Source organism: Mastomys coucha, unplaced genomic scaffold, assembly GCF_008632895.1.
Source record: "Mastomys coucha isolate ucsf_1 unplaced genomic scaffold, UCSF_Mcou_1 pScaffold22, whole genome shotgun sequence".
Classification (NCBI taxonomy): Eukaryota; Metazoa; Chordata; class Mammalia; order Rodentia; family Muridae; genus Mastomys; species Mastomys coucha.
Genome location: NW_022196905.1, coordinates 178526572 through 178537243, shown reverse-complemented (window position 1 = coordinate 178537243; position 10672 = coordinate 178526572). Strand labels below are relative to the sequence as shown.

The 10672-nt window shown below is 37.4% G+C and overlaps 1 protein-coding gene and 1 non-coding gene across 3 annotated transcripts in view; both read left to right on the top strand.

Annotated features, from left to right (window-relative positions):
• The window catches only part of Sgcz (sarcoglycan zeta), a 1052781-nt gene that overhangs the window by 995185 nt on the left and 46924 nt on the right, over positions 1-10672 (top strand). The gene's annotated exons all lie outside the window — the stretch shown is intronic.
• Positions 1209-1272, top strand: LOC116071690. The gene has a single exon (XR_004111077.1). It is a non-coding gene; the product is annotated as a U7 small nuclear RNA (small nuclear RNA).

Below are 10672 nucleotides of genomic sequence, written 5' to 3'. Positions count from 1 at the left end.
CTGCTCAGGTCTCAGAAACTCACCCGAGAGAAAATGGCGAATCCCGCCCGGGTCTCTGGCCTAAGGCATCTCCGGGCTGGCTGCTCCAGTCTCAGAACCTCACCCGAGAGACAAAGGCGGATCCTGCCCAGGTCTCTGGCTTAATGTGCTCTCTGGAAGTAGGCGATCCACTTGCAGGGAAGGGGCAGAGGAGGATGCTGAACCCCGTCTGTCACTTGGAAGCTGAGAGGATCGTGTCCCTGCTGCCCTGCTGCTCCCCTGGGAGTCATGGGGCCTGTGGCTCCCGGCTGGCTGCTCCAGTCTCAGAAACTCACCCAAGAGAAAATGGCGAATCCTGCCCGGGTCTCTGGCCTAAGGCGTCTCCGGGCTGGCTGCTCCAGTCTCAGAACCTCACCCGAGAGACAACAGCGGATCCCACCCGGGTCTCTCTGAATGATTTTTTTCAGACATTTTATTCAAGTTCATGGCAAACTGTCAAGAGGCTACTTAAATTTCAGCTTCTTAACCTCTTTGTGATTAAACTGAATGTGAAAGTCTTAAAACATGCTTTCTTCAGTACTACTGTAAATTACTAATTTGAAATCAAACACATAATGAATCCCAGGTATTTCTGTATGTACTCATGCTTGTTGTATTATCTTAGTTCACTACATCCTTAGCTTTGAAAACATTGTGTTATTCATTCTGACATAATACATGCCAACCAGCACTGTCTAAAATCCCTCACCTCAGATGAGAGGATCCTATGTTATGGATTGAAGTGATTTTGAAGCACATACAAAGTTTTGTGCTCTGGTTTAATTATTGAAAACAGTATTTTAATATTTTTCCACTGTCTTTAACTAGTCTGTTAGAAATAAGTTAGTATATTCTCTAAATGGATCAACTGAAAATGACTTCACTTTGTACATTATGTGCCTGTGTTTGCTTGTGTGACAATGGACACGTGTGTATGCTGTTGTGCATACATATGCTCATGCATACAGAGATCAAAAGTTAGTCTCTGATGTCTCCATCATTCTTCCCCATACTTTGTGAGATAGTGTCTCACTGAATCTGGACCTTACCTATGGGCTCCATTGGCTACCACCAAGCCCCAAGTACCCTTCAGACTTCTCTCAGGTTCCCACTCCCCAATTCTCCATGGAATTGTGAACACGGATCTTTTAGAATTTTAGAATCCATGGACAGTGAACACAGCTCTTTCAGAATTTTTCATAAGTCTTTTAGAATTTTTCTAGCACGTTTTCTGACCTTGATTGGAAATCCCAAGAATCATTTAGAGAGCTAACACAGCTCTCTTATAATGTTTTCTAGCAGCTATCCAGAAAGAAAGCTGTCTGAAGAGCTAACATAGCACTTTTAATTTAAAGGTTTGAAAATCACTGAAGAAGACTCCAGTCTCAGATAATATACAAAAACAAAGAGCATTTATTCTTCATAAACAACCAGCATGTAGGGGTCAACTATTCTTTGAAATGGCAACCCCAGACATAGGACCACAAGCCATCTTATAGGGCAATGGCACTATCTAGAAAGATCAGATAATCTACAATTTCATTGGTAGGTTATAGGGAGTTACAAGTGATCAGTGGGCTGCATTCCTATGTCATGAACATTCAAGCGTATGATGAAATAGGACTGCCCAGTGCAGATGGCCCATACTGAGATAAGATATTTCACCATTTTTGTGGTTATCTCCAGGCTGTTCTTTGGGAGAGAGTTTTATGGTCTTGTTCTAGATTTTATGGTCTATTCCTAGAGCTGGTGTCTTATGACCTAGTTTCTCAGACTTATGGTGTATACCTGAAGCTAGTGTCTTTATGGCCTTTTTTGATATCAGGTGTGGTCCTTAAAATAGAGAAATGGGTCCTTCAGTGGAGTAAAAGGGGGTTTATGTTGTCCTTTCAATAAAATGTTTCCTAGGGAACTGCTGAAGACTGTACACAGCTCTTTTAGAATTTTTTTTCCCTGGCTTTCTGATTTTGGTCAGAAAACCTAAGAATTACTTCCAGCATTTTTCTAGCAGGATTTCTGACTTAGTCAGAAAATCCAAGAATTTTTTTCTAGCAGGTTTTTTGCCTTTGTTTGGAAAACTCATGAGCTATCCAAAGAACATTAAGAGGTTTTTTTCCTAGCACGAAAGAACTGTTTTGTGCAGGGAGCTGTCTTGAGCAAGGAACTGTCTCCAGCAGACTACAGAGCCAAGAACAATCTATAGAGAGCTCTCTAGGGAGCTATCTCAAGCAGAACTCAGGACATCAGCTTGGACACACTATTTGACTTCAAAGTCATTCTTTTTGCTGCTCCCAGACACCCTTTCTGTCAGAGCCCCTCTTCAAGCCAAGGCTGGTCCTTGGCAAATGCTGGTTGCCTTGGACAGCTCAGTTTGCTCACAGACAATTTCAGTTCTTAATTCAACAGTGGAGGGAGTACATCCAGAAAACACTATTTTCCCAGTCTTTTTGTTTTTATTTATTTATTTGTTTGTTTGTTTTATTTCTTTACATTTCAAGTTTTATCCCCTTACACGGTTCCCCTCTCCTAGAAATTTCCTATCTCATCTCCCCTCCCCCTACTTCTAAGAGGGTATCCCTCCACCTACCTCCCTTCTCCTGCCTCCTTGCACTCACTTCCCCTACACTGGAGCATATATAGAGCCTACATAGGACCAAGGACCTCTCCTCCCATTAATGCCATATGCAGCTGGAGCCATGTATACTCCTTGGCTGGTGAGTTAGTCCCTGGGAGCTCTGGGGTTATGGTTGGTTGATAATGTTGTTCTTCCTATGGGGTTGCAAACCCCTTCAGTTCCTTCAGAGCTTTCTATAACTCCTCCATTCTGATCCCACTCAGTGTACTCAAGAAACTAGAAACCTGGGGAGGGGGGAGGCAACAGGGGTTTGTTTTTGTTTGTTTTTTTTTTTGTTTTTTTGGAGGGGAAACTGGGAATGGAGAAATTTGCATGTAAATAAAGAAAATATCTAAAATAAAAAAAATGTATATATAAAAAAAAAAGAAACTAGAAACCTGTAAATAATAAATTTGCACCAATAGGAACTCAGAATGCTGTTGTCAATAATATCAACTTTTCCTAAATACTTTCATAAACTGCATCACCAGATGTATCATCTCCAACCCCTGTTCTAAAGATTCGATAAGGAGAATTTGAGCTCTTTATGATTCTTTAATGAACATTTTTAAATATTAAAAATAATTAGAAACCTTTCCAAATTCTGAAAAGTGTAAGAATATTTTCATGTTCATGATTGTAAAAGGAAAATAAGCTTAAATTTTAAATTTTCCTGTCTATAAGTCTAATGTTTTTAAAATGTAATCAGGCAATTATTTCATCTACAAGAGAAAATGCACTGGCTGATCTGTTGGTTCTAAGAGAAATAATTGGTTGAGATTTTACATATTAATTTAGAAGACTTGTTATTTTCCAACATTTTTCATTAATAAATATAAGAAACATATTAGTCTGTACACTTGGCTCCTAGAGCTTTGTTAGAGTTGGACTGTTGAAAGAAAAATTAGCCTAGTGAAATGTTTAATTAAAAATACCTCTCACCCTGTTTAAATTTATAAAAGTTTCTTCATTAAATTCTTAAATATTCCTCTCACAGCAGGTTCTTTCCTCAGCATTAGAAGTAATTATGTATTAATGGACACAATTTTGAATTCTATTTAAATATACTAAAACCCCACATCAAGTATTCAAGCAGTAGAAACTGTTTCCTTCTGAAAACAATTCAGGTGAAAAGGTGTCAAAAGGGCATTGTATTAGGAAAATATTGACTCTTCAATAAGTGATCCTGGGAAAATCAAATGTCCCCATTATAATAAAACTGCAAACTTCTCTTAAATGATATGTAAAACTCAAAGTGAAATACCTAATTCAAAATCCTGAAAATATTCAACAATATGTAAAGAAATTAAGTATATCACTAGAGACACACAACACCACAATTCCAGAACAATCCTATCATGACTAATAATGATAATAATAACAACAACCACCACCTTTGGTTTAGTAACAAAAGTCCCAAAAGTCCACCTACAGCCAACTACCTATCTCCTTTCAGCTGGAACTTCAGTTTATTTGCATAAGTTTACTTGAAAATATTTGAAATATATTTGCTTCTTCACCATCTGTAGAGATTTCCCCCTGTTTATTATTAGTACTCATTATTTATTGCTTCTTAGCTCTTTGTGACCAAGAAACTGGTTTTATCAATTGATATATTAATCTTCTTTTGCCATCATTGCTAATGTATCACAAAGCTTGCATCCTATTGTATTAGTATCTACTCTTATTGTCCTCATTTACTCATTATCTACATTTTAAAATTCATATTTTGATTCTATTTTTGTTACCATTTTTTCGAACTTCTTAATGAAAAAGTGTGACTGTTAGGCTTTTTTAGTTTTCCTTTGCTTTTAATATCATTTGAGGCCATCCATCTCACTGAAAGTACTAATTTAGTATAGTTCCTTAAGTTTAGAGGTTAAAACCATTGTAATTCAGTTTGAAATACTTTCCAATTTGTGATTATTGTTTCTAAGCTTTCTATTTTAAAATGGACACCTACATTTTTAATTATAATGACTTCTAAGTCAGATTCTGCAGTTGAAATATTATTGTACTGTTATCAGATAAAAATTCTGTGATTTTATTAATCTTTCTTTTTTACTTCTTTGCCTACTACAGCTGTTTCTCCTCCTATTTAATCTTCATGTTATGTATTTGTCTGTGATACTGGAAACAACCCAGGCCCTATGCATGGAAAAAAAAAAAGATGTCCACCTCTTACCTATACCAGTAGTATTTATTTGTTGTCATTGTCTGATTGTTCTTTCATTGTGCTTCTTTTTGTGTGCTTGCTTGTTTGATTTGAATCATGGTCTTACTAGTTTGCGCAAGTCTTATTGAATATGGTCTGCAGCCCAGGAAGCACTTGGATTTGCTGACTTCCTAACTTAGCCTCCCATCAGGCCCAAATGACAGCTCCATAATTTCTAATATACCTTATACATAATTGGCTACATTCATTTCCTATAGCATGGAATCCATCATATTTGCTAGCTAGGAAAAAATAAAGGCCAGGATTCTACAAGTGAAGAAATAGGCATGTGGAAATAAAAGTGTGCCACAAGGGATAAAAAAGAGTGATTGAGTGTACGATGATCAGTGAACTCGGCTCTACTGGAACATGTGTAGTAGAACAAGTTGGCCTAGAATTCACAGAGATCTGCCTGCTTCTGTCTCCTGAGTGCACACATTAATGATGCACACCACTACCATCTGGCTTATCTCCCTTTTCTTACTGGTTATAATCACATTTTATCCAGCTCTCTCATACTCCTGTACTTCCCCAAGACACCCCCAAACCATGAGCTAAAATAAACCCATTAGTAGCATACTCTGTTTCAGAAAAATTAACTAAAACAGGGTGAATATGATCAAAGCACAATGAGCTAGTACAAGACACCTGGTATTCTACACAATCAATGCACTCCAATACTCATTTCAAGTGGGAAATGCTAAAAGTGGATTATGATCAATGAAGTCTTTATCATTTGTTCTTATGATTAAGAACCACAAAACTATTGCTATTGCTGAGGTAAACCATTAAATCATGTCCGATGATTAAATTTCTCCATGAACTAAATCATTCTTTATAATAGAAAAATTTAATCCAAATGCCCTACCTCATCATTTCTCTAGAGATGGAGGATTTGGTGCTTCTATGGAAACGATAAATAATGCTTTTCAAAGCAAAGGACATTGAGAATTCATGTGACAATCAGCAAATGCTTTTGCAGTAAGTAACAGATCAAAAAAATGAATAGTCACCTCACAAAGACACAATTTCATAGAAATGCTAACAATACTATTGACAGACTAACAATATATTATGATGTCAATTTTTAAAACTATTTAAAAATTCTTTACCTTCAAGTTTATTTTTCTTTGATATTAAGTTCACTTGCTACAAGACTAAAAGTCACATTTCAGAGGGAAGACAGGAAAGTTTTCAATCATTTAAATTAAGTACCAGTATAAATTGTTATGTTAAAATTAGGAAACCCAAAATATCAATAAGCATACCTTAGTGACTTCATGAAAATATTTGAATGGCACTGAAAACAGACTGGAAGTCACTTTATAAAGAAGAGAGAAATGCTTGGGTGCCTTTGTGATAGCATTTATATAATATATATTTTTCTCTACCCATGTCTAGCTCCCAAATGATGAGACTGGGATTACTAGATTTATTTAATCAAGCCTATAGCACAAAACCTGGGCAGGCATTGATCTATTCTAATCCTCTAGGCAAATCTGGCTACCTCCTAGCCAAACTTCTTGAGATACTTGCGTTTTCGTATTGGTCTCACTTTTTAAGCTTCAGGTATGTTCTCTCATGATGTTTCCTGGACCCACGCCTGCTTCTCAGGGTGAATACTTTTGATCCTTCTCTCTCCCACTCCTAGCATGGTTGGCAGAAGTCTTCCCCAGTTGTCGCTTCTGCCCAGGCATTGGTTGATCAGCTTTTACTAACAAGGCAAAGAATAAGAAATACTTGGAATAAGCATTAGAATTCCATGTCTAGATGGCAACAGTATATGTGAGCAGAGAAATCAGCATTTGAATGACTCAAGGATAATCTTTACACAGTGCACAAAAACATGTGTTCTACAGGTCCCTACCAGCAACTGATTATATGTAACTTTTATTTTGTTATACAAAGAATACACATGCCCTGTAAATGATTGTCATTATATTATTTCAGTTAGTTGTCAAACTAAAAATCAAACTTGAAGAAAAATAATTTTATAATTTGATATGGTATTTACAATTTAATTGGTAGTACAGGATTATGTAATTACTTGAATATATCCTGGAGCATGTATCCTTATTACAGGTTGGAGCATCTTCTGGGTATATGCCCAGGAGTGGTATAGCTGGGTCCTCAGGTAGTACTATGTCCAATTTTCTGAGGAACTGCCAAACTGATTTCCAGAGTGGTTGTACCAGCTTGCAATCCCACCAGCAATGGAGGAATGTTCCTCTTTGTCCACAACCTCGACAGCATCTGCTGTCACCTGAGTTTTTGATCTTAGCCAATCTGATCGGTATGAGGTAGAATCTCAGGGTTTTTTTTAATTTGCATTTCCTTGATGACTAAGGATGTTGAACATTTCTTTAGGTGTTTCTCAGCTGTTCAGTATTCTTCAGTTGAGAAATCTTTGTTTAGCTCTGCACCCTACTTTTTAATACAATTCTTTGGTTCTCTGAAGTCTAACTTCTTGAGTTCTTTGTATATATTAGATTTTAGCCCCATTTGTCAATTCTTGATCTTAGATCTTAAGCTATTGGTGTTCTGATCAGGAAATTTTCCCCTGTGCCTATGTACTCAAAGCTCTTCCCCACTTTCTCTTCTATTAGTTTCAATGTATCTGGTTTTATGAGGAGGCTCCTGATCAACTTGGAAGTTGAGCTTGTGTCATGCCCACTCATCTACTCCAGTAAAATCTGCAGTGTCAAGCTTGAAGGCCTGATCATGGACAAGAGGCGTACAGCTTCAAAGGGAGTTTGCCTTCTGGGTATTCAGTCAGTCGCTGGCATCTCCTAACTCAAACATGTTCCAGATTAGTCTTTCCAATAGTCAGCATGTCTTCTTATTCAGGAATAAAGGTGCCCCAAGAAATGATTCATAAATAGTTAAAACTAAGATTAAACATTGTTCCCTGGCCAGCACAGCATTCCAATATATCCTAATTTATTACCAAGCTGTCGTTAGCTTGGAATTTCTCACAAGGAAGCTGCCTTATCAGATAGGGTGTCCTCAGAGTTAGGAATAGAGGTCAGGCACTATTGCTAATTATAAACACAGAATTCTCAGAGCAGTCCCACAGAAGACAGAATTGTTTTACATACCAGAGAGTAATTGAAGGGCTTCCCTCACTTAAGGGCATTCTCTGGAACTGCTGCTAGATTGGAACGTCCTGATGCTTGCCTCCAACAAACCCAGAGAATTAGCTTGGGACTGCCAAGATAGCCCCAGTGGGAAGGGCACCGCTGCTATTCCACTTTGCACCTGGATGCCTGATCTTACCGACCTTGATGTGACCATCACTTGCCTATGTGACTTCTGTCTTGCTGTCTGATCTTACTGACCTTGATGTGGCCCTCACCTGACTATGTGACTTTGTCATCCGCCTGTTTTCTATATACTATATAAGCCTGTTTTTCACTTCGTGCACATACTTATACATTCAGATTTGAGATTTTGAGCATTTGAGACAGAGCATTCGAGCTTCGAGCCTCATGCAGTCCACAGGCCCCCAGGCCCAGAGCACTCAGGCCCGGGGCGTGCAGTGCCTGTCGAGAATAGCTGGCTGTTTTAGACCCAGTGTATTTCAGATGGCCTCGGAGGTACCTAGACTGCTGACCTGCCAGATTTTTCATTTCTCTTTTGTAATGACTGTAAAAGTCTGATGCCATTTTTGAGAAATACACTCAGATTCAGTACTTCCTTGGGTCGACTCTGTTTGTCACTAGCCAAATTTTTTGCCCACTTGACCAGAACTCTCATCCTGTGGAACAAGAGGTCCCTGCAGTGAACCCAGTCTGTGGCAAGCTTTGTACAAGGAGATAGAAATAGATTGATTTGCATTCTTCTATGTACTAACACTATGTAGTGTTGAAAATGCTGTCTTTTTTCCACTGGATGGTTTTAGCTCCTTTGTTAAAGATCAATTGACCATCAGTGTGTGGGTTCATTTCTGGGTCTTCAGTTCTTTCCATTCATCTATGTGCCTGTCACTCTACCAATACCATGCAGTTTTTGTCACAATTTCTTTGTTAGTACAGCTTGAGGTCAGGGATAGTGACTCTACCAGAGGTCCTTTTATTGTTGAGAATAGTTTTTGCTATCATAGGTTTCTTGTTATTCCAGATGAATTTGCAAATTGCTATTTCTATCTCTGTGGAGATTTGAGTTTAAAGTTTGATGGGCATTGCATTGAATTTGTAGATTGCTTTCGGCAAGATGGCCATTTTTATGATATTAATCCTGCCAATCCATGAGCATGGGAGATCTTTCCATCTTCTGAGACTTTCTTTAATTTCTTTCTTCTTAGACTTGAAGTCATTATCATACAGATTTTTACTTGCTTAGTTAGAGTCACACCAAGGTATTTTATAGTATTTGTGACTATTGTGAAGGATGTTGTTTCCCTAATTTCTTTCTCAGCCTATTTATCCTTTGTGTAGAAGAAGGCCACTGGTTTGTTTGAATTAATTTTATATCGAGCTACTTTGCTGAAGTTGTTTATCAGGTTTAAGAGCTCTCTTGTGGAATTGTTTTTATTATATTTAGGTATGGGCTTTGAATTCCTAATCTTTCCAAGAATTCTATCATGAAGGGGTGTTGGATTTTGTCAAATATTTTCTCATCATCTAATGAGATGATCATATGTTTTTTTGAGTTTGTTTATATAGTGTATTATGTTGATAGATTTCTGTATATTGAACCATGCCTGCATCCCTGGGTTGATGCCTACTTGATCATGATGGATAATTGTTTTAATGTGTCCTTGGATTCGGTTTGTGATAATTTTTTTGAGTATTTCTTCATTGATATTCATAAGGGGAATTGGTCTGAAGTTCTCTTTCTTTGTTGGATCTTTGTGTGGTTTTGGTATCAGAGTAATTGTGGCTTGATAGAATGAATTGGGTAGAGTACCTTCTGTTTTTATTTTGTGGAATAATTTGAGGAGTATTGGTATTAGGTATTCTCTGAAGGTCTGATAGAACTATACACTAAACCAATCTGGTCCTGCTCTGGTTTTGGTTGGGAGACTATTAATGAATGTTTCTACTTCTTTAGGAAATATGGGACTATTTCAATCATTTATCTGATCCTGATTTAATTTTGGTACCTGGTATCTGTCTAGAAAATTGTCTATTTCATCCAGGTTTTCCAGTTTTGTTGAGTATAGGCTTTTGTAGTAGGATCCTGATGGTTTTTTGGATTTCCTCAGTTACTGTTGTTATGTCTCCCTTTTCTTTTCTGATTTTGTTAATTAGAATACTATCTCTGCCCTCTAGTTAGTATGGTTAAGGGTTTATCTAATTTGTTTATTTTTTTTTTTTTTAGAGAACCAGCTCCAGGTTTGGTTGATTATTTGTATAATTCGTTGTGTTTCAACTTGGTTGATTTCAGCCCTGAGTTTGATTATTTCCTGGTGTCTACTCCTCTTGGATGCATTTGTTTCCTTTTGTTCTGGAGCTATCAGATGTGCTTTCAGGTTGCTAGTGTATGTTCTCTCCAGTTTCTTTTTAGAGGAACTCAGAGCCACGAGTTTTCCTCTTAGGACTGCTTTCATTGTGTCCTGTAAGTTTGAGTATGTTATGGCTTCATTTTCATTAAACTCTAAAAAGTCTTTAATTTCTTTTTTTATCTCTTCCTTGACCAAGTTATCATTTAGTAAAGTGTTGTTCAGCTTCCATGTGTATGTATTTTATTGTTTATGTTGTTATTGAAGACCAGTCTTAGTCTGTGGTGATCTGATAAGAGGCATGGGATAATTTCATTCTTCTTGTATCTGTTGAGGCTTGCTTTTTGACTTATTATATGGTCAATATTGGAGAAGGTACCAT